This window comes from Drosophila arizonae, chromosome X (assembly GCF_054131065.1).
Source record: "Drosophila arizonae isolate 15081-1271.41 chromosome X, UAZ_ARI_1.0, whole genome shotgun sequence".
In the NCBI taxonomy this organism is placed as follows: Eukaryota; Metazoa; Arthropoda; class Insecta; order Diptera; family Drosophilidae; genus Drosophila; species Drosophila arizonae.
The window spans coordinates 18467355-18492673 of record NC_142927.1 but is presented as its reverse complement, the minus strand read 5'-3'; the positions used below and the strand labels follow the sequence as shown (position 1 = coordinate 18492673).

Genomic DNA, 25319 nt, shown 5'->3' with positions numbered 1-25319 from the left:
ACAAGGAGAAGTCCGCTTAGCTCCCTCCCTCTCTCCCTGCCGCCGCTCTGCTCTACGACCCCACCACAGCTTGAGTTCAACTCAGGGACAGTCAAAAGCCGCATAGTTGTCCGGGGGTGCTTCAAGCGGGTCAAAGAGCCCAACCGTCGATTTCTGTAACCATTAACCATTATCAACAGAAATATGCCGTTATAGTATATTCATAAATATAGCTTGAAATGTGGCTTTAAATAGCCACGTCAATATCTTTATATGATTGACGATATGTAGACCTAAACTGAGCTAGATTTATGAAAAAACAGCTTTAATATAGCTAAATCTATAAAGCAACTGCATAAAAGTAGCTAGATTTATATACATATGTAAACAGCTATAGCCAAAAATTTATAGCCGAAATCCATACTAGCTATAATTTTAGCAAGTGTAGTTCAATCAGCTGTTAAGTAGCTTAACAGCTAAAGCCAAACTGTTATAGCCTAAATTAATTTAATATCTAGCTATAGCTAGTATAGCTAAGTCAGCTGCTAAATAGCTAAATAGCGAAGGAAATCTTTAACCAGTCAACTTTTCTGCCGAAACTTCGGCAAAAATTTTAAGCCAATTAGCTTTTCAGCTATTCAGCTCTAGCTGAAGCTTTAGCGGAAATCTTCAACTTCTCAGCTATTCAGTTCTAGCTGAAACTTCGGCAGAACTCTTCAGTTTGAACAATATTTAGGCCTACGATTCAGCCAAATGCTTCAGCCTATGGCCATAAAAGAGCTAAGCAGCTTGTTTTTAGCTTGTTTAGAGCCAAATCTCTAATCACACATATCTAAAGCTAAACTAGTCGACTCTATGATTTTGGCTATAGCTAAAATAGTTATTAACTAGCTTAATCTTCAGCTTCAACTTTAGTCGACATTTCAGCTGCTTAGCCGTAATCTACCTATATTTACGGCTATTTAGCTTCAGCTATAATCGCTGCTTTATAGCTTGAGCTCTAGCTATAGCTATAGCCATGGCTGTCGTAGCTGTTGCGCAGTTGTTGTAATCTATGTGACAGCATGACATACAGCCTGCCCCCAGCAGCACAGGCCCCACTGCCTCCCCCCCCCCCCCCCCCCCCTTGGCACACCCACCGCCCCTGGGGAGGAGCTGACGATCAGTTCAATGGAGGTCAATGTTCGCCCGATGTTTCCATTTGTTTTTTTTGTTTTTGTTTTTGTTTTTGTTTTGTTTTTGCGACTTTAAATGTGGTTTTGTTTTTGATTTCGATTAGACAAAGTTGGCATACGATTGTGGTCTCTCTCTCTCTCCCACTCGGTGTGTACTTCTCTCTCTCTCTCTCTCTCTCTCTCTCTCTCTCTCTCTCTCTCTTTGTCTTTCTCGCTCTCCCTGTGCCTTTGTTAAAGTCATTAAACTTTCTATGGCTGTGCTTATCACAATTGTTGTTGTTGTTGTTGTTGTTGTTGTTGCTGTTGGTACTGCTGCTGCTGCTGCTGCTGCTGCCGTGTGTCTTCATCGCAGCAACATGTTGCAGCTGTGGCTGCTGCGGCCGCCGCTAACAGGCCCGCTCATTAGTTCAATGATTTTGAATGTGGAGCAACAACAATGCCAGCATATATTGCTGCTGTGGCCGGCATTGATTTATCTGCCATCTCACGTTCCATTGCACGACAACAACAACAACAACAACAGCAACAGCAACGACAACTCCAGCAATAGCAATAGCAATGGCAGCAGCAACAACAATTGAGAAGGGCCGCCTGGTCGTGATCGGCGGATAGCTTTGGTCCGATCCATGGCCCACCCATGACTCGCATTGTTCAGTCAGCAGCCTCGTCTTCGTCTTCGTCATCGTCATCGTCATTCGTGCTCGTCCTCCGACAACGTCATCATCGCCTAATGCATTGCATTGCATTTTCAATTGAATTGCTTGAACCACAAAATCATTGACAGCACACAACGTTAACAACTGCCAACAATGCGGCTACTGTTGTTCTTATTAGTTGTTGTTGCTGCTGCTGCTGCTGTTGCTGTTGCCCCTGCTGTTGCTGCCGAAGGCATCAGCAACATGTCAGCGGCGGTCACACGGCCAATCGCCCATTCAGCAAAGAGGGCGCCATCAGTTCATGGGAAAACTTCTGCAAAAGATGCCACACAGCCAGCAGCAGCAGCAGCAACAGCAACAACAACAGCAGCAACAGCTGCTGCAGCTGCTGCTTGCTTGGCCCCGCTGCAATTGCTGGCATTGGTGTGGGCGCATGAAGCAGAGGGCTGGCTGTGATAGCAAAGGCAATAGCTGTTGTTGATGTTGTTGTTGTTGTTGTTGCTGCTGTTGGTGCTGCTGGTGTTGCTGGCAATTGGCATGCTTGCATTTCGCTGTCGCAACAAATTTTAATACATTTCTCACATAATTCGACTCTTGGCCCCGCACAACAAGAACACAATGCAGCAGCAATTATTGCTCTTGTTGCTGTTGTTGCTGTTGCTGTTGCTGTTGTCAGTGATTCGCTACGCATAGCCCTGGGTGCAAACATCATGTGATCAGGCCTCTTGGCACGCCTCAAATTAAGTTTAGCGCAATGGAAAGCGAAAAGCTGAGTTTTATTTGACTTTAGTTAGTTTACATAAAAAGCAAAAGCGAGTTTTTTCACGTTAATCAGATAATAAAATTATGTTGTTTGTTGTTTGTTGCTGGTGTCGTTACTTCAAAAAGAAGAAGAAGAAAAAAAAAAAAGAAAATGAATAATAAACAAACCTAATAAAACAACACAATATGATAACAATATGATATATATACAATATATAAAACACATACATACATACACATATGCACACACATACACACACATACAGTTTTGAGGGCCACAAACTGAAATGAGCATTGTCAAGCAAAACAGCGCCGGCTACCGCAAACAGCTGTAGCGGATGCCAGCGTCGCTGTTGGCCCCATTCCCCATTTGGCACCTCGGCTTACCTCGGCATCAACATGCGCCAGCTAGCCCAGGGGTCGTGGGTGTTGCTGCCGCCAGCAGCAACAACAACAGCAACAACAACAACAACAACAAGAGCGACAAACGTGGCGGGTAAAAACACGCGTTTCCATTTTGCGCATACCAAAAACTGCAATGCACAACAAGAGTGATCCCTAACGAGCCCTGGCCCAAACCAAATGCCACGCCGCGCACATTGAGGTTGCTCTCGCTCCTGCTCCTCCTCCTGCTGCTCCTCCTCCTGCTGCTCCTGCCTCTCCTTGGCTGCATTCACATTCACAAGCCACAACACACGCTCTGCTCTGCTTTGTTCTCCTGCCATGCAGCTTCCATCACGTTAGCATTGTAAAAACATATGCTTTCACACTTGACACACACACACACACACGCGCGCACACACACACATATGTCACACACACACACTCACACAGACAAACAGGTGCACTGCTGTCCAGCTAACAAAATTGTCGCAACTGTTTTGCCTGAATGTTCCAGAACTGCAGAGTTGAATGCGGAAATATGCGATGCGAGATATTCGACTTGATGGGGATATTCTAGAATTCAACATTCTAGAACACTTGTTCGGTCCAAATGTTTTTATTTTCAATTTATTTCATTTGTTTTCAGCTAGTTTATTCTTTGTTTAAGAGTTAAGAATTAGATGCATTGAAATTGAGGAACTTGGTGAATTTTAAATATTGTATATGTACATACATATATTTTCATTATTCTGTTTCATTCTGTGTGCCTCTCTCTCTCTCTGTCTGCCTCTGTGTTGCTTCTCGCTCTCAATCCTTTTCCTTTTATATTCCTATCTTTTCTTTCTGTCTCTCTCTCTCTCACTCACTCAGCCCCTATCTGTCTATCTTTCTCTATTATTACCTCTTTCCCTCTGACTCTGTCTTTGTATTGTCTACCTCACTTTCTTAATATTCTCTCTCTCTCTCTTTTTCTCTTTATGATTCTTTATTTTTGTTCATTTTTGTCTTTCTATGTCTCTCTCTCTCCCTCTATAGGTCTCTCTTTCTATTACTCTCTCTCTCTCTCTTTCGTTTTCGCCATCTGCCTTACTTCTATTTGTCTCTCTCCATCTCTCTCTGTCCATCTCTCCCATTCTAACTTACTCTCTTTCGCTCTTTCTCTCTCTCTCTCCCGCTCTCTCTCTCTTTCCCTATTAGTCTCATCGCTCTCTCTCTCTCTCTCTTTCCCTATTAGTCTCATTGCTCTCTCTCTCTTTCTTTTATTTATGATATGACTTCTGTGACTTTGTTATTTTCCACCCTAGATTCTCTAGGCCTTTCTTTGTTTCCTCCGCTATTTTCTATATCAGGAATTCTTTATATTTTTTACTACAATAATCTTGATTTCTTTGTATATTGATTGAGTTAATTCTCTTATTCTTTATTCTTCTCCATCATTTTCGCTTCTTCATCTTCTTTGTCGTCTCTAGTTCAGCTCCCTGGACATAAAAGCTTGTCGCCTGGCTCTGCTCGTGTGTGTGTGTGTGTGTGTATGCGTGTAGATCCTGGCCGGCCAATCCAGGACCACTCGCCGGTTGCCTTCCTGCTATGCTGGCCTCCACTTGTCGCACTTTACATGCATGAAAATTAAGTGCTTGTCACATTTGCGGTTGACAACGTTTAATTTTCAGTTTATTTTTATGCTTTCCCAAATAACATGCCAAGCAATACCCCTGCATGCCCGAGGGTGGGCGCGCGCCTGTGTGCGTGTGCGTGTGTGTGTTGGGGGAGGCGTGGCTGGTCGCACATGCAAATGCGGCTGACACAACAAGAAACAAGTAAACAGCAAAGCAGAAACACGAAAAAAAAAACGCAACAGAGGCAACACAAATTTAAAATAATTAAATCATTTACCAAAAACAGCAACAGAGGCGACAGCAGCAGCAGCAACAACAGCAACAACAACGGACGACAGCAGCAGCAACAGTAGAAATAGAAATGAAAACGGAATATAAAATGTGTAATAAAGTGTAATAAAAGAAGAAGAAGAAGCAGAATGAAAGAAACAACAACTGTAAGCGGAAGTAGCAGCGACGCATTCAGCTGTGACGTCGACTGAGCTTTGGCTTATATCAGAAACAGCAGCAGCAGCAGTGATAGCAGCAGCAGCAGCAGCGAGAATAGCAGCAACAGCAGCGGCAGCAACGGAAGAAGGTCTGCTTCGCTCAACCACCGCCCCCTGCGCGGCACGCCCCTCCCACCACCAGTCGCCCTCGTTGACGGCGACGACGAAGACGTGGAGGCATCATAAAGAAAGACAAACGACGACTGTCGGCCATGGAGTGTAATGTAAATTACGAGCAAAGCCAAATGAAAACAATAAAAAAAAAAGTCGCATTGTAATAGCCGCTGCTGCTGCTGCTGCTGCTGCTGTTGTTGTTGCTGCTGCTGTTGTTGTTGCTGCTGTTGCACTATAGGCATCAAACGAGGCAGTCAACCGCTGCACCTGTGGGCCAATTGTGGCAGCCAGTGCTCAGCTAGCTGCGTCGATCGTTGGCGATTAGGCGGCCGCTGCCCCAAACTGTTTACTGCTTCCGCTTGCTGCCGGCAGCAGCAGCAACAACAACAGCAGCAACAACAGCAACACCAACAACAACAACAACAATGACCACAAAAGCGTAACATGCGCTGCCGCAATCAAATCAGCCAACCCCTTCCCGCCTCCTTCCGCTTACCCCGCGGCCAATTACCATTCCTGCTGCGACTGCTGCCTGCCTGCTCCCTCTCTCTCTCTCTCTCGCACACTCGCTCTGTCTCTCTCGCTCGGCTCCTCGCGACGTTCGTCGACACTTTGACGCTTCGCTGGGCTTAAGCGGGCGACGCCGATGACTCAGTGCGGCGGCACAAGCCGCCCCGAGTCACCCTGTGACGGCATTTCATGCTCAAATAACTGACTGCCCAGTGGATAGAAGCAGAGCGGCAGCAGAGGCAGAGCAGCAGCAACTCTTGCAACGCTACGCTGCACATGGCTAGCGCAGCTTGGGGACAGCTGGAGCCCGCTTATGGGGGATTCTAAGCAGCGGCCACTTGCGTTTTGGCATTTCAATCTAGCCAACTCACCCACCCACACACACACACACACACACACAAACCGATTGCGGTTCAGGTGGCACGGAAAGGTCAAGTGCGTTATCCAATTTGGATTTGAACTTTATATAAACAGTTAGGGTAACTGTTTGTGGCTAAAATATTAACAGCTGCGATTCATTTAGATATTTAGTTGTCCGCAATTATACAGAAAACAACAAACAAATATATTCATAGCATCTATTATAATACTTAATAATACATCCATTGTTATTATTGTACCATACGATATCATCAATAGTAAAAGATTTTATCGATTCATCAGTGCATTACCATGGAAAATGCTAATCATGAAGCTAATAGCTTTTACAGCTACAGAGAGCGAGGAGGCTGATGTAAATGGAGATATCCGTGAAATAGGTATATAGAGCCAGAGTTGTTTCGTTTACTATGCCTTTTGATATCCCTTTTAGAGACCAAGCTAAACTCTTAGCAATCTTCCAAATGAAATCGAGATTGATGATGTAATGATGATGTAGATAACTATGGAATAGAGAGAGAGAGAGAAAGTACATAGATGTACCATATATATATATATATATATATATATAGTCCTCTCACAGGCTAAGCTAAGGATTTAAAAGACTTCAAATAGAAATTCGAGAAGGATATTGAAAACATAGATATCTATTAAATATATAGATTTACTTATACTACCTGCTTTATATGTTATCATCCCCTTGAAATGAAATGAGAGAATGGGAATGTAAACATAGATTACTATGAAATATGTATGTATATATACATATACATATATATAGTCTAACTACCCATGCTATATATACCCTACTTTCACAGGCTAAGCTAAGGCCTTAACAATCTTCAAATTGAAATTCATAATATATATATATCGCCTAAGTTGTACAATCTCTTTTCAGTCTATCTAATATATTTTACTCCTTTAACATGCTAAGCAATAGTTTCAGCAATCTCCAAAAGGAGATTTTGATCGTCTTAAGGCAACAGTTACTCATATTGAACCAAAGTAAATGCATTCAAAATTCCAAATTATTTACAGACATTGGTACTTTGATGTAAATAATAATTAGTTTGTAAAGCGAGAATATAACCGTTTAAATAGGTTGCACTTTGAGTGCAATAATATCTATCTCTATCTCTAATATCTATTTTTAAAATCATATTTTTATATTGAATAAAAGCAGAAAATGCTGTAGAATCAATCAGTTTTAAGCTAGAATATTCCGTCTGCTTCAATATAAATTTTTTTTTATTATTCGTGTTTTTTTTTTTCTGCTACACGATCCGCTTAACCTCTGCTTCGCTCGTTAACAATGAAAACAGACAGAGAGCAAATATATTTCGCTGTTCCGTTCGCGCTCTGCTGATATTTTTGCTGTAACCGAATATTACAGAATTCGTGCAGCTGGCAGCGCATTAGCTGAATTGCAGCTGCTCGCTGGACAAGCGAGGCGAAATCAAAAGCTAACACCAAAACTCTGGCCGATTGGCAGTAATACAAAACGGAAGCTGAGGTCACGGCGCAGCGCTCCAAAGGCACGTACTTTGCATTCTTTGCGACCCTAGGCCAGTCGAACTGGCAAATGCGTTTAGCCTGCGAGCGCATACACATGCACATGTATGCACACATATACCACTATTTCAGCGGGCAAAATCCGACTGGGTCACGGCGTGAGTCCGACTGGGGTGTGCGGCAGGAGTCGGCGGAGGCTAGGCAATTGAGAGCCTCACGAAAATGAGTTCGTGTTTCGTTGCTGATTTATGTACAGTAGTGAGAGAGAGAGAGAGAGACAGAGACAGAGAGAGAGAGGTAGTGCATGTGTGTGTGTAAAGTACTTAATTTGATTTGCGTGCCGTTTGTAACACTTTCTAATGCCTAAACACGAAGTTTTGGGTGGAAAACCATTTGAACTCTGCTTTTGTGAATCGGATGTCAACAATTTTTGGTAATTCCCAGGGCTGGGGGCTGAGAGCCGAAATGCCGAATGCCAAATGTTAAATTTCATTAGATGCTTCACTGGGAATATGAGGGCGGTCGAGCTGTCTGGCTGTCTAGCGGAAATGATCGGTTTGCCACACACACTCACACACACATATATGCATATAGACCCATGGGACTCGAGCACCCACTGATAACACCAATGACATCATCATCATCATCGTCGTCACCATCATCATCGTCGTCATGATCATTAGCTGTATAAATAATAGAATTTGTTGTTTTGCCAAATGTTCAGTCCATTTTGCGACTTTTGTTCTGATAAGACCCAAGCGAAGGTCAAACGGTTCAATGGGCCGTGAAAACTCTTCATCTATCGATTTAGGTTAATATTACTGCTGGACTGGGATTACGTGACTTGGAATAGCAACATAGCAACATAAGAGAGACAGAGAGAGGGAGCTCTACTAAAGGATTTAGTGTGAATTGAGCTGCGATTAAAGCTGATCAAAGTCGATTTATATAAAGTTTATGATCTAGATTTAAGTATAGACTTGATAACCGAGACATGCAGAAAGTATTACTAAATTCTTCTACTACTACTACATCGAAACCAATCAATATATCAGAACTTAGACTTAATTGAGTGCAGGTCTAACTCAGGTACATCCCAAGAGATCGCTTCCAAGAATTCAGTATTCAGAATCCGTTTATATTAAATAATAACTGATTAAGTTCTATCAAAATAATCAATATGAATAGCTATAAAGCATGAATTGACAACTTAAGAACCGTTAAGTTGTTGAAAAACACACCAAAGGCAAAAAACTCGAAGCACAAGTTGATGATCAAGATTGATCAGCTAAAAACCAGTTGAGATATTTGAAAAATATTTATTTATGCATGAAAAAAGAAAAAAAAAAAAGAAAAAAAAAACGGAAAGACAAAAGAGATTTAAGTAATCGCACTCTCTTTGCATTGCAAAATCTCCAATCAAGTGAGCATTTCTTGGTATTTCGATGCGATCTCGTCAGCGAAAACCGGCCGCAGCTGATGCCGGACAGCCAGCGATCACATCCGCGGCGCCGCGGCGTTCGCATCGCGCCTGCAATTAGCGAAAAGGTCAAAGGCCACAGCAGCTGCTGGGCCTGGCCCAGGGATAACGGCAAGGATCTGTCTGATAGCTTCCAAATGGCAAGCAGCGCACGCCTAATCCGACATGCTCTAGCCCTATCTCGCTCCCACTCCCACTCACGCTCCCTCTCTCACTCTCTCTCAGCCATGGTTAACGGCGAAATTTAATTGAATTTGCATTTAAAACATGTTTTCAATTTGCACAGCCAACAAAAGGCAATAATTATAATAAAGTCAAATAAAATATTTATGTATGTAGTATATAAACCTAAAGAAAGAGCAAAGAAAAGAAATAACAACAACTACTTACATTTAACTGCTTTATATCCCAGGCGCAAGCAGAAGAAGAAGACGAAGAAGAAGGCGGCGGTGGCAGAAGAGCGCAGAGGCAACAACAGTTACGCATGCGTTGTTGCGGTTACTGTTGTTGTTGTTGTTGCTGCTGCTGTTGTCAACGCGGTGCCTTTTGCTGTTGTTATTGTTGCAGTTATTGCTATTTGGTTTGTTTGTGTTTGTTTTTTTTTTTCTTGTCGTTCGCTGATTTGACGCGTTGTTTTTGTTGTTTTTTTTTTTTTTTTTTGGGTTAATACAAAATGATTGTAAAATAAATTAGCAAACGCATAAATATTAAACACGAATCTTGTGCGTTTATGTTTTCCTTCTTTTGTTGTTGTTGTTGTTGTTTTATTTGTTATATTTATTTCACGCTGTTGTTGTTGTTGTTGGGCTTAGAACCATGCTCCAAATATTTGTTGTTATCGTTGCGGGCTTTGCTTTTGTTGCTTTTTCGGTTTGTATTATTTTTTTTATTTATTTATTTTTTTTTTTATCTAAATTTTGTTTAATTGCTTAAAGTTTTCTTGTCGCTTGTTGCCTTTCATTTTTTCTTAGTCGCTCTCGTAGCTGTTGTTGCTAGCATTATGAGAACTGTTTGTTGTTGTTGTTGTAGTGCAAGCGCCTCACATGGCAGCACACACACACGCACATACAATGCGACGCACATAGACACACGCACACAGACGCATTGATGAATCCGCGTTCACAAAGAAAAAGATTTTGCACACAAGAAAAAAAAAGCACACACACACAGGCGAAATGAAAATGAAAATAAAATAATATAAAAGTCAATTTATAGTCACAATTTTACACGGTAGCAACAACAACAATAATATGTATTATTTATGGAAATAAATTGAATTCGTAGTGTGTATTAAACGAAGCAGAAAACGCACGCACAGTGGATACAAAACATAACTGTAAAAATTGTAAAATTAAAAAAAAAAAACAAGATTTAATATATTGAAAATATTGAATATATATGTATATGTATATATGCAAGTATATGTATATATTTATATATGTATGTATGTATGCACTTTGTTGTGCCAACAACAACAGCAACAAATTGTAAAAGATTATAATTTCAACATGCACAAATACACATACATACATGCATACACAAACATATATTATATACATATTATATATATGAGATTATAAATTATCGGCGCCTGTTGCTGTTGTAACAATAGCCAACAGCAACAACAACAAGCGAATGTCGCGTGTGTTTCACAACACATAAATAAGTCAATTTACATGAATACATGCACACATGTATCGACATACATACATACATATATCTATGTGTGTACGTATGTATGTATGTCTCTCTATATGAATATTAAGCTTTATTTTATTTTATTTTAATTTATTTGATTTTTTTTGTGCATTTTATTTCACTCGCTTTTTGTTTCCTTTCACAGATATGCTTGGGCTTTTGTTGTTGTTATTGTTGTCTCGAATTTGTTTGTTATTGTTGCTTTTGTCATTTGGTTACACAGTCCACAAAATTCAAATAGGAATCGGGTCAAACTAAAACCAAAAGCGAAACACATCACCAAAGAGAAATGCACACGAAGAAACGTTTTGCTATACATGTGAAAAAATATTTTTTATTTTTATTTATTTTTTTTTTTTTTTTAGTGCGACACATTTTTTTTTGTTTTTTGCTTTTTGGCGCGCACAAAAAAAAATGCAAGTTAAAACTTGAAAAATTTAACATTTATTTTGCACGTTTCGTGCGATTGCACATAACTGTAATTGTGTTAGCATTAGTCAAGTGCTCGTACATCCCGTTATAGTGTATGCTTATATTTTGGTATATTTTAAATACTCGACAAAAAACAAAAACTAAAAAAACGGAGCACCACAGAAATAGAAATAGCAATCGAAAATAGAAATTAGATAAAACAACACGGAGACCAAAAAATTCAAAATATACAAAAAAAAAAAAAAAAAAAAAAAAAAAACAAGTTCAAACTGTTTTGGTTGCTCTTTACGGCACTTGTCACTGTTCATTTCATTTAAGTTTCTGATTTCTGCGGCTGGTGAGAGGGAGCGAGGGTGGGAGGGGTCAGAATATGGGTAGAGGCAGATGAGCCCCGTTTTAACGATCCCGAGCTCTGACGTTCAGGCAGAGAGGCTCAGCTACACACGCACCGTTACCGTTCACGTTCACAGTTGTTTATGGAATGAGGCTTGGAAATGTGTGTGCGGGCGTCGTGGCTCCGAGCCAGCCGCAGCACCAGCACCAGCAGCAGCAGCAGCGGCAGCGTCAGCAGCAGCAGCAGACGCTGCGCCGACAGCGAGAGCGGTAGAGCGAGGGAGAGCGAACGCAGAAGAGCGTCAAACGATCGTGAGGCTACGAGTTGACTTGCTGTTCATCTGAATAGAGCGCGCGCGCAAGAGAGAGAAAGAGAGAGAGTGTAGGAGAGAGAGAGAGAGAGAGAGCGCGGGCAGGAGAGCCAGATGACAAAGAGAGCGCAACGACTTTGACTGGGCGACTAAATCGCGTACTAGTGTCAGCAGCAATGTAGCTGCAGTGGCGATTGTTGTTGTTGTTGTTGTTGCTGTTGCTGTTGTTGTTTTTGTTGGCGGTATTATTTTTGCTAGTGCTGTAAATAATGTTGTTGCCGGCAATTAAGCTTGAGCTAACTAAAAAGTAAATGAGTCTGGCTTGAAAAAAAAGAAGTGATTTAGAGAGGTAAAGTTCCTTCTTTTGTCTATCGAAAGAAATAGAAACTTAATGAAATTTCAAATTGAGAGCATGCATACAAAATGAATCAATTTGCATATTATACGTATGTATATGTGTGACTTTTCTTATATGCCAAGCAGTGCTTAAATCAAGCCACTAACACAAAATTGCATTCACTAAAATATGAATTACTTAATGAAATTTAATATTAAAATCTGACTTTGTTTTTAGTTTGTCCCTTAGCAATAATTGTTTTGAATTTCTTATTGTAACTTCATCCAGTAGTACTCATTGTATCTATGAACGTCTGATATTCAGCACTACTATTTTTATATACACACGATTTTACAAGCACAAGTATTTCTAGATACAGTAAACTTTCAATGCATCTCCCTAAGATCCTCATAAACAATTTCATTCTGGCCCAAACTAATGACATCTTGTTTTTTTTTGAAAATGGGAAATCAGGGTATAATTTTTTTTTTTTTTTTTTTTTTTTTTTTTTTTTTTTTTTGCAATTCACTTCTTTGCATTCTAGTCTAAGCAAATACCAGACAAGAATTAATTCTTTTTCAATGGAAGAGTACCGTTTATTTCCCATGAACAGTAGGATAACCATATGACAAGTTTGTTTATTCAGTTTGAGTGAAAGATCTGCTTTAGCTTTATAAACATTTTTTAACAATTTTCAATTGAAATAAATTAGTACTTTTTTCTAATGCATATCAAAAGTTATTTAATTCAATTCAAATTTTTGTTCATGGTATTATATAGTTATATATATATATATATATATATATAGTTCCTAGATTTTCAGACTCGAGAAAGCTTTCAATTCAACCTAATTGAACGGATAGCTACATAAATAATGGAATTTTAAATAATTATCGATAACATTTAAGTTGGAAATTTCCATTTACTGAAACATATAGGTACATATGTATATATAATATATCTATATACATATATGTACTATTCATTGCGATGAGTACGTGTGCTCGGCTTGGCTCTGCACATTAGCATTGGCTTAGAGCAATTTTTTTGGGTGAGTGTTAACTGAGAACTGGCGCTGGCACTGGCAACTGGCAACTGGACTCTTGCTGAGCTGCATTCGTCTGAGTTTGGAACTGAATGTGTGTCTGTGTATGTGGATAGATAGTTGGGCCGCATGATTAATGACAGCAGGGAAATGGATTTCTTTGCTTTGTTTGTGCAACTAATTGAGAAATTTACATAGAGCGTCTGACACGCAGCTCGGAATGGGTCTAACTGTGGGACTCCAGCTCTGCCTCTCTCTCTCTCTCACTCTCGCTCTCTCTGGGCAGGGGTCGTCGGTCTGGGCATGACAATTCCCATTCAGTTTTCACGTTCAGAAACAAATAGAAATTCTCTAGATAATTTTGTTTTTGTCCAAAACTATTTCAAAGAAAATCAATTTCTATTTTTTCACATTTTCAATTTGTCAAGTTGTTGTTGTTGTTGCTGTTGTTGTTGTCAACGCAACTTCTGTGCATTGTTCAAGACATTTTGTCTTGGCATAGGTCAGGTGTAACAGCAGCTAAAGAAAAATCATGGCGAAATCTGTACAACCGACTCCCACTAAGCCCTTAAACCTTGCCCAAATCTCAACAGCTGTAAAGGTCAGCCGGAAAATGTTGGATCTCTGCTTAACCACGCAAGAGTAGAACTCCCAATAGCTTTACCAGCTCCCATAGCTACCTTTCTCTTGCGTTAAGCTCATCCGCTTACACTAACTTTTCCCGCAATCCTCTAGAATGAAAATTCAAGGAAATATATACAAATCTCTCTCTCTCTCTCTCTCTCTCTCTCATATTCTATATATGTATAAATAAAAGCCCCTGCTCTGGTACCAGCTCCAATTCCTGCTCAAATTCAGCAACAGCCGCTGGGTTTTGGCAACGTATTTAATTTCTGTTTCCATTTGCCTAATGCTGGGTACGGGGCCTTGGGGGCGTGATTTTATTGAAATCCCTAAACTCAACTTGAATATGTTCGAATCCATTATGGTTTAATATCAATGCGCTGTAATGCTGTTGTTCTGATACCCTGTAAGCATTGCCAATGGCCATTAAGAGGGGTTAATGTGCTAGAGTGGCAGAATATATAAAGGGTATATCAAAATGGAGTGTGCAGAGTGGAGAATAAGAGAATTTCAGAATGCAAATTAAGAGGTCCTAAGCTCTTAGGTCTTAAGGTTTCATTAATATATAAAGAGTTATATAAAAGAAATTAAGTTAATATATTTGTCGATATTCAGATACAGCTTAAACAAATTAAAAATAGACTAAAGCTGAGGAGGTTCTGTTATATAGAGTCTCATATATATTTGTAGATGTTCTGAAGCAGCTCAAAGAAATTAAAATAAGACTAAAACAAAGAAGGTTTTATTACGTTTTGCCGATTTTCAGATGCATCTTAGATAAGTTCAGATGAGATTTAAACTAAGGAGAGCTTCCTATATTTGTCGATTTTCAGATAAGATTTAAACTAAAGAGGGATGCTCTTACAGAGGCTCTTTATTTTTTTTTCGATTTTTAAATAAATCTTACATAAATGGAAAGGACTCCCAACTGAAAGCACCTCTTCACTATCGTAGCACTATGCCAATTATGATAAAATCTCTTCTCTCTCTTGCCTTCCGCCTCCCCCTCTGTCACTGCAGGGTATCAGCCCAGTCGACTATCGCTCTATAAATTGCTGTTGCTATTGTTCGTGTTGTTGTTGTTGTGTGTTTGCTGCTCCATTGCCAAATTGTATTTCACGCTACTTTTAATTGGCCGCCCCTTCAATATGACCACCCCCTTCCCCTTCCTCCCATTGCGAGCATCCAACGGTAGCTGCTGTTTTTTAGGCCCACATAATGGCCAATTATGCCCGCTTGGACTCGCACATTAAAGCTCCTCTCGCCCACTATTAGTCTGTGTGTGTGTGTGTGTGTCTGTGTGTGTGTGTGTGTGTGTGTGTGTGTGTGTGTGTGTGTGTCTGTGTGTATGCATTGGTGTTGGAGTTTACTTTTTAATGGTCAAGTGTACTGCGGATGGATATGCCTCTTTCGTTCTGCCACTGGCCTTTCCCAAAAGTCCAAAAACAACAGCTTTTTGTTTTTGCTGATACTTTTCCTGCTTCTTCAGCTTCTGCTGCTGCTGCTTCTTCTTCTTCTTGTGCTTTGTCTTCTTCAGCATATTTTGCTTCTTTTTTTTTTTTTTGGTACTTTAAGTGAAATCAATTAAAAAATTTCTTTGTCTTTCGAATGTTTGACTTCAGTTGTTGTCGATGTTGTTGTTATTTGTTGTTGTTGTTGTTCTGCTTGTTGTAGTTGTTGTTGCGAAGCATCTTCCAAGTGGCATTTGGAATTCAATGGAAATTAATTTCTTTTGTTTTTTCTTTTTTTTTTTTGGGTGTTTTTTCTCCTTCTTCTTCTTGTTCGACTGGGCTGTTGCTTCTTCTTCATTTTCATTTTCACTTTTTACATTTGTTTTGTAGTTTTTTTTTTTCTGGTGAAGGTTCTCGTTTTCACTTTCGAAAAAGTTTTGTCTGCTTGCTTTCTGGGAACATAATATTTTAATGCCTAAAAGCAGAAATCAAATTTTGGAATTTTCTTAATTGCTTGAGCTAATGAATAAAACTTTCAAGTTGTCAACAGTCAACAGAACGTTGTCGGGGTGTGGGGCGGTGGGGGCGTGGGTGCGTGGGTGCGTTGCGAGGAAATGTGAAAAAGATATCAATCGACAGTCAGGCCTAAAAAGATTTCACATGCTTCACAACAAGAGAAATCCTTTTTCATTTGAAACTCTCCCGCCTCGTTGTCGATTTATGTCTTTGGCAAGTCAAAACCCGAATTGACAACTTAATGCCATCAAAGTTCAAAGTGCGCACAATAAACCCCAACAACAGGCGGCACCCGAAACACTTTTCCCTCACCTCCAGCCCGACGCTGGCTAGGGGAGAAAAGAAAGAGGAAAAAAAGTCCGCAATCGAATGCCAATGCCAATGTCGATGCCGATGCCGATGTCGATGCCGATGCCGATGACGATGACGATGCCGATGCCCATGTATCTGGCATCGACATTGACATTCAAATCTAAACATAAATAATAACAATGATAAACATGTCAACACGTCGACAGCGCCTGGGCCGGGGCTTGGCCTGGAAGCCCCGCACATTCATGTCAGACACAGATAGAGATACAAATGCGGCTGCAGATACAGATACATGCCACATGTAGTAACAGATGCCAAATACCGATACACAGATACACCACGGCCAACAACAACAACAACAACAACGCAGCCGGAAAAAAGGCCAACAACAACATTTTTAGGTTTCAGTGCGCTTTGGGCCTACCAGAATTGAAAGCGAAGGAAAATATCAAAAAAAAAAAAAAAAAAAAAAGCAAATGGGGAAAAACCAACTCTGACAACAACATGAATTGCAACGATAAAAGTTCGAGCAACATGAAAAGTGGACAACAATTTGCTAGCTCTAAAAAACTATAAACCTAATAGGCTAACAGTTGACAGTTACAATACGAAGAAGAAGAGGAAGAAAAAGAAGGAGACGGAGGAGATAGAGAAAAAGAACTAGAACTCGAAGTCATAGAGAGAAAAGAACATGAATCGTGATTAATGTAGATCTTTCGACTTTGCAGGCATTACGAATGCAACTTAGCCGCTCAGTGCTCCATTTTCGATAAGCCGATAGGCCGATAGTCCGATAATGGCAACTTGGGCGTTCCCAGGGCCAAAAAAATGTTGTTTGGGCTTGCCGTTGCTCCACTTAGAGAGCGACCAGAGTATATTAGTTGGCTTGAAAGTGGGCAGCTGAAGGTGTAGGTGAAGGCCCCTTAGTGACACAAAATCATGTCTATCTCGTCTATGATGATATTCTATGCGTAGTTATTACTATGAAAATTTGCTTATTTCTTTCTCTCTCTCTCTCTCTCTCTCTCTCTCTCTCTCTCTCTCTCTTTCTTTGACATAGTACACCAGTAAGAAATATCAAATAACTTGATTAGGTAATTATGGGATAGATTATATAGAACCGAGAATTAACGAATATTTATCGAAATGGGCTAAGTAAAATCTCCTAATCAGAGATAATATTTAAAATGGGCTAGCAAACTTCAAGCTAATCAGGAAACTGTACAAATTCAGGAGGCCTTAGCATAATTTCTTATTCATTCTGGCGGATCCCTAGCAGCATTATCAAAAATTGTAAAATCATAAGAATACAAAAATAGTAAAATAAAAAGAAAACTTTTAGAATTTTGGTTTTATACCATAAAACCAAACCTTTGACTCGATTCAGAGCTGCCTTCACAAGGTTCGGATCGGCTCTGCTCCGGACAAGCAGTGCGCAGTCGGTTACAGCCGTTTGCCGACTTGCTACTGGGTTACTTTTCTCTCGCCTGTTTTTCAATGTGACGACAAGATGAAATATTTTACCCAGATATCTTAAGAGAGAGAGAGAGCGAGTGGGAGAGTGGTAGAGCGAGAGGGCAGCACTGATAACTGAGCGGGCGACAGGCAGATACCAAGAAAATCGTGGAAACATGAAGCCAAGTGGCGTCGTCGTCTGCATCGCCCCTTTGCCGTGACATTTGAACTTGGCAATGACTCATCACAAAAAACGAAAAAAAAAAAACAGAAGAAAAACAATGTACACGAGCAACAGCAAGAAGAACAAGATACAACTACTTTGAACACTGCATAGGGGTTTTTCTTTCTCTCCCTCTGTTGTTGTTGTTGTTGTTGCTGCTGTCTTAGAGCTCTGTAATTTGTTGACCTTCCAGGAATTTCGTTGGACGAGCCCAACACTCCAACTGTCCAGTCCGAAAAGAGTTGTCTACGAGCCTAGCCCCGTCCCGCCCCGCCTCCACCACCGCCTCCGTCCCCGCCTCCCACAGAGAGATTATTGTACACATCCGCTGCCAATTAATAAGTCACTTCACATATTTTGTTATTTACCATTTGGCCCACAGCGACGGACGGAGACCGAGCAGGAGGAGTGCTCAGTCTGCTGGAAAATTCTGGATGCCAAACCTATTCAGATTCAATTAGAATTTGTTTGCAGTCGACTGCGACTTTGGGTCTCGTTGTAGGTGGGCGTGGCATAGATCCAGCTATAGGTCTCTCATATTTTAGAAGAAAGATTTTTTGCCTTTAACTTTTTGTCTAGGACTCATTTGGCTCTAACTTATGATCGGATACTACGATAGTACTTAAATGTATTTCCATGCTATGCCATAGCATTATTAGTATAGTATATTAGTTGATTTCACAATGGTCCACTTTAGATCCCATATATGTATATAGACTATGAATATGCATAGACATAAATAATTAAAAACAATTCAATTCATAAATATTGTCAGATTCCTTAAAATTCGAGCTAAGAATAATAAATAAAACAAATACTAAATTAATCCAAATAGAATGTAATATCTTAAGTTCATCATTTATTCATAGTTGTCAAGTCCCGAAGGCATAGTAAATAATAATTGCTGCAGTATTTCAATGGGTATCCTGTAGTCGTTACTGTCAGCTCAGTTGCTTCGACTTGTTACCCTATTCTGTTTATACTTTAAGCCAATTTAGTTGCTCGTTTGCCAAGTGCTATTCAAAGGAGCACCGTCTCCTGCCGCCTGCCGAAGTCAGCTGCTGTCACCTCCTCCTGAGGCTGGGGCAAACGTTTGCCCTATGCCAATCATAACAATAACAGTTAGAATAATAATCATAAAGAATTCGTAGCATATAAATGTCATTTTAAGTAAAAAATAACTTCATTTCATGTTAATATGCATAAGTAATATCCGAACCCTGGGGAAAGACGGCAGCAGTTGCTGTTGTTTGTGTGTTGGTGATTGTTGCTGCTGCTGTTGTTGCTGCTGTTGCTGCTGCTCTTGTGGTCAACAACAACTAATTATAATCAATTCTAATCGCCTTTAAATTGCTGCTTTTACTGCCCGCAGTCGCTGCCTTTTCTGGGCCGCACTTTAAAAGGTGTTGTTGGTGTTGTTGTTGTTGTTGCTGCTGTTGTCGGTGGCTAGTCTTCCGCCTTGCAGGAGGAGCTGCTGCTGCTGCTGCTGCTGTCCATTTAAACTGCTTCGATTTTCCTTTGCTTGTATGTGCACGTAACATTATTTCTTTTCTCTCCCTCTCCCTCTCCCTCTCTCTTTATTTCTCTCGCTTTATTTGTTTGCTTTTGTTGTATTTAGTCGCGCTTTTTTTTATGGGCTTTTGGCTTTTTCCGCTTGGTTCTATTTTTGAAAAGTGGTGCTGCCGCTTATGGCCTTAAGGCGAAGAGCCATGGCCAAAATGAACTGAGCGAAACAAAACAAACCATTTCTGTTATTTTCAATAGAAACCCAAGAGCAGTTAGCCAGGCAGGTTGGCAGGGATGCCACTCCCCACTCCTCACTCCCCACTCCCCACTCTCGCCAGTTACCAGGGGCAACCGCAATGTGTCAGTTAAACACGACAATCTACTTAAAGTGCGACCCGCAAATGGCTAGCGACAGATGGCGGTCGGAGCAGGAGGAGCAGCTGGAGGAGGAGGAGGGCTGGGCCTTTTTGTCGAATAGGGACTGGCCGCATGAGGGAAGCGCTCACACTCTGCATGAGTGGGGGGAAAATGATTTGGTTTCATCCCCCGTTGTTGGCTGTCAAATTGACATTTTTCATTTTCGCTTAAAAACCACAAAAACCGCCAGATTGTTTGTCTTAACAGCGGCTGGCATTCCGGCTGCTGTCAATCACAGCTGATTCGACTACTCCAGCAATGCGGGCCACGAGTGCGCCAGCCCCATATTGGACTTCATTTGATGTGGAAACAGCAACCAAATAGCCAGCAGACGCCAGGCGCTAATGTTTCCTGTCAAAAGGCCAGCAATGCCAGCAAAAAAGAGAAGCAAGCGCATAAGGAGGCGCTCTGGCTGGGCATGGCCAATTACCCACACTCGATGGCCATGCCCGCTCAACTCAAAAGCCGCCCACATCCATGCCTATTCCATTCGCCATTCGCCAGCCCATTCACACGTTCAATGCCCGAAAACGTCGGCAACGCCGATTTGATGAATGGGCTGTCACTGGCTTGGAGATTGCGAGGCAGCCAAGAGACAGGACGCGACGAGGCTATCACTGGCTACATTACGGCCGGAATACAGTGGCAAATGTCAAGTATCGAAATGTGAGGCATGCCACACAATTGCCAGACAAACGATGCAGCAATTCCAGAAGATGGCATACTTAACAAATAATATGCGCAGCTTTGCGCCGAGTCTTTGACTCTTATCATTTGCTGCCTGCAAATTGACTGAGCTAAGTAAGTAGGTAACCGGCGTGGCTGTAGCTCTGGCTGCAGCTAATAAAAGCCCCCTCCGCACACATCCCATTGCCTCGCTCTCAGCAGAGGCACGCCCACCGCTCCAGCAGCGCCTCCGGTTAGGGTTCCGGGCAACTCGTGTGTTGTTCAAATTAAGTAAAAAACCATATCAAGGCAAAGTCTCGCTGTCTCGTTTGAGGGGCGGTCTGCAGAGGGCGTGGCCAGGGCCAAAGCCTGGACCTCTGAGTGTGTGTGTGTGTGTATGTATGTAACCAGGTGTCTGTTATGTAATAGCATGTTACGTGTATAACTTTTATTATTATGATTATACTTTTGCTGCTGCCTCAACTAGCATGACTTTGTTGTTGCTGCCGCCGCTGCCGCTGCTGCTGCTGCTGGAAGCTTGGGAACTGCCTGCAAGAGGAGATACGTGAAAGTCACGTGAGTCATTAAAATGAAATAGCAGCACAGGGCAGGAGCAGGAGCGACGGCCAGAAGGGAGACTAAAGTTGGGGGCACACGGTAAGAGCAAACACAGGTGCATAAGTCTGCAGCTCTCTGCCTCTGCCTCTGCCTCTGCCTCTCTTCTCTCTGTCTCTATGTCTGTGTCTGTACGTTGTTGACTGAATGATGAGATGCTTACTAGTATTAACAAAGTTGTTTTTTGTTGTTGCTGTTGCTGCTGCTGCACTCCTTTGTTGTGTGCGCTGTCAACGCTAATGTCATCCGAGCTCAGACTTTGAGCCTTCAGTCCCAGTCACAGATAGAAACAGAGAGACAGCCGCAGTCCCCAGCTAGAGTTGGTCGCAAAGTTATTGCCAGCGTCATTGCCGGCATTAGAGATCGTCCTCATCATCGCCATCATCGCCATCATCATCATCATCATCATCATGAGCATCGTTGTCGCTGTATTCATTGCCTGAGGTAACTGGATTTTTAATTGCAATTAATTTTGAGACACACTGTAGAGGGCGCATGCCCATGGCCCATGGCCAAAACAATGTCCCGCCGTGCTTCAAATGCCAACTCATCATGGTTCTATGGCTCTGCCATGTCCCACTCTGGGGTCTAGGCAGCACCCAACAAAGCCAGAGGAAAAAGCAAAAATCAACAAAACAAAAACCCACTGAGAAAAAACACTTATCATTGGCTAATAGTGCAGCCGTTGTCATCGAAGACTTTCGCTGCTGAGATCCGGAAAGTCTCAAGACTTGTGCGTGCTCCATGGAAAGCAAAACTATCGTCTCTACTAGCTCAAGATCGATTGTCGATTCATTTGATTTGGCAAAGGCATAAATTTGATAATTATTTATAATGCAAATTGTTTGAGTTGTGGCGGCCTTGACAACTGTTTAAAGTAGTTATCGTTATCGAAGTATCGTTTGCTTATTATACTATAAATGCATGAATATAACTTGCACTGTCTCGTATTAAAAGCGAATAGCTGCTATCAATCCACTAAGTACATCCCAAACTGCCAAAACTTTGCTTGCAAAACTAATCGTCTGCAGATCAAAGAATAGTTATCGATAACATATCGATTGCGGTGCAGCCAGTTTTTCTTTTCTAATTTGTGCAATTTCATTTGTTGCCATCATAACTTATTACATAGTTCATTTCTTGTATTGTTATCGAAGATCCTGTCTTTTTGAGAATATGTATACTTATCGAATCTTACTTGCCCTTATCAAATCTCAATAATCGCGAGCATTACATTCTATCGCCTGTGCTGCAGCTGGATTTCACTTTTTATGTCTAGCTAGAGAGCATGACATTGTTATCGATTACATATCGATCGCCAATTCAGTATATACATATATAACTATGTACATATATCAGACCTTCACACATCTTAGCTGTTCTGCCAAGAGCTTTAATTAATGCACAGCTCGTTGGACCTTCAAGTCAGAAACGCAACTAGTGATTGGGGCTGTCCGTACGAAATTGGGGGCTGCAGTAAGTTCCTAGTTTGTTTTGCTTCTGCTATTGCTGCTGCTGTTGCTGCTGCTTCTGTTGCTGCTGCTGATTTCCATATTTGCATGCATACGAATATTCATATTCGCATTAAGGTACATTCGGTGCAGCGATGCATTCAATTGCAAACAGCTGCATACAAATTTGCAATTTTTCATTTTATTGCCAGCGCTCCAATGCCATTCCTGCATTAGGTTCGGGCTTAGATTGGCCTTTAATATGGGGCAACATATTTTTTATATATACACAAATCTTTCTTTTTTACTTTTTGCGTTAGTTTTTTTTTTTTTTTTTTTTTTTTACAGGGGGAGAAATCGAACGGGCAGAAAATGATGTTCCATGATTTTTAGGTGAGGAAAGATTGCGATTCGGCGAGCAGCGACTAGGGCAGTGTTGTTGACTGCACAGCACTGTGTTTAATTAATCGATATACATCGATTGGCAAGATTGCACTCGTAAACAAATTAGTTTTTTGGTAGAGAAGATTTAAATGAAATAGCTATGTATAGATATTAGAATATTGTAGTTTAGCATGTAGGATAAAAGACAAAAATATAGTCGATAGTCTTCGATAAACATAAATTTGCATTTGAATAATTCACATAACTGGCGTTTTATCTATAAATAATACAAAATAAATTGTGATTATTTTAGTAAATTTTGAAAAATGTATTGTATTATAGCATGAACTATATTTATAATTGTTATAAATAATCGACAGCTATCGATAAACAATCATTTTCGAATTTTGTTAATTATGTACTTTTGAAAATATAATACAGACCGATTAATAAGAACGTTGTAGTTTTATATATGATGCAGAAACGATATTTATCGATAACATTTACGTTCAAAATTGCACCTGTTGTTTATTTTCAATGAATTCAAATTGATATGCCTAAAGAGACTCGGGCTATGGAAGCTGCGCTCTTCCCAGTTTTCACTTTATCGAACAAGTCCCATCGCAGCTAAACATTTAAAATATTTATTTATTTATCGTTAATATTGTATCGGTAATCAGTGCGTTTTGTCGCCACATTAAGCATTCATGATTTGATTATAATGTAATTTTATTACTATTATTACTATCACCATTAGCATTATGGTATTTGTTTTACTATCATTGAAACAGAACACCGCATATTGCCTATTTATTATTTGCATATTTGTGAATGTTAAGTGAATTGGCATAATTCCTTTTAATTTCATTGCGCATTTTCTCTTGATAATTAACTTTTCATTAACACACACCAACACATCACGTACGAATGTACTATATTGCATGTACATATGTAGGTTTACGCATTTATCTGGCGATTAACCTGCTAACCGGCTGACCGGCCGCTAGCTGGAGCTGGACTAACTGTTAGCTGGCTGCCAAGCGAACGACAAAATTGTGGTAACAATGGCTCAGTTGTCATGGCCACTAATCGAAATTGCCACGCGGGGGATGAAAATCGGGGCATACAAATGTGGCACGAGCCTATTTGAGCTATGGCCAAATCATCTGGTCAATGGCTGTTTAACAGCCAACCAACGACCATCCCTGCCCCGCGGCCAGGTGACGTGTCTCACGGCACAGGTGTTTCACTCCACTGAAAGTCCATTTAATTACCAAATTGAAATATTTACGGCGCGAGGGCATGGCATATACAAAATACGCCATAATTTCTAATATATTTAAAGACCTTTTCAGTTAAGTGAATTTATTTGATCAATTCGTAATCGATTGGCAGTAAAAACAAAATATTTCTATCGACAGCGGAACAATTGTAAATGCCATTGTCGTAAATATGAAAAATGTGAGCTCGGGGCATGATGGGGTTGTGCAATATTATGTGAAGGGCAGACGAAAGCGTAGATGCGGAAGTAGATCCAGCTGGAAATCAGGCGGTAGATCCAGAGATAGCTACAGCGATAGCAAAAGAACCGGCGATAGATCCGGCGACAGATCCGGCGGAAGATTTATTATATATATGTATATATAAATATTTCCAATCCATCTAATGAATCATAATCATAATTATAATCCTTCCAATGAACAATATATATTTCCCATCAGAAGGACGAGCTGAGAAGAAATAGCTATATCTTTTTTCTTGCCTGTCCGCGCAGATAAAGATTTATTTATTATTCTAAATATGCATTTTCGGAGTACCAGCTGCATTTACTTTTCGATAACTCATCACATTCGTCTATAATTATCGATCATTTTATATCATAGCCTGGGCATAAATTGAATATTAGAATAGCTGGGTATTTCCAAAAGTTTTACAAGTAAGGAAAACACATTTGACTATCTTAGATTAGGCCTCAGGCCTCTTCGCTCAAAGTGTATTACCAACAGTCAAAAATAAGTCTGTAGTTTGACTTTAGCTAATTTTAAAAGTTGACTAAAAATGTATCTAGTACAAAATTTATTCAGCAACTAATTAAAATCCAGTATTAGGTCTCTCTAAAAATTTATTTCTGGGAATAAACCGTAAGTCTGTAAGCCAATTAAGCTTTATGCCTTGTTCCTAAAAAGGGGAAATATATAAAATTTAGTGCGAATTCTATGTGGATGAATTAAATTTTGCAGAATTTAGAAATACTATAAAACATTTTGTGCTTGCCTGACCTTTGGCCAGGGCGCGTCGAATCTGTATGCAGCCATTAGATATATTTTATGCTGGACTCTATTATTTTAGCTGGGTCCAGCGGAAATACGGAATAATTAATATTCGGTTCGTTGCAATTTTTTCTCTTCATTTTTTGTTCAGTTTTAATTTTATTGCAAAAACAAAATTTCCGGCTAAGGCGACGTCGGCTGCCATAATTTTAATTGCGT

At 40.5% G+C, this 25319-nt stretch overlaps 2 protein-coding genes across 15 annotated transcripts in view; one reads left to right on the top strand and one right to left on the bottom strand.

Annotated features, from left to right (window-relative positions):
- Positions 1–11768, bottom strand: part of fog (folded gastrulation) — a 42079-nt gene extending 30311 nt beyond the window's left edge. For 2 of the 4 annotated variants that reach the window (XM_089474713.1, XM_089474710.1), the window contains exons 1-2: positions 11634–11768; positions 9445–10388 (exon numbers count right to left, since the gene is read on the bottom strand). The gene's annotated coding sequence lies outside the window, so the exon portion shown is untranslated. The other 2 variants (XM_089474711.1, XM_089474712.1) reach the window with 2 other exon arrangements.
- Positions 1–25319, top strand: part of LOC108620087 (uncharacterized) — a 241107-nt gene that overhangs the window by 190703 nt on the left and 25085 nt on the right. The gene's annotated exons all lie outside the window — the stretch shown is intronic.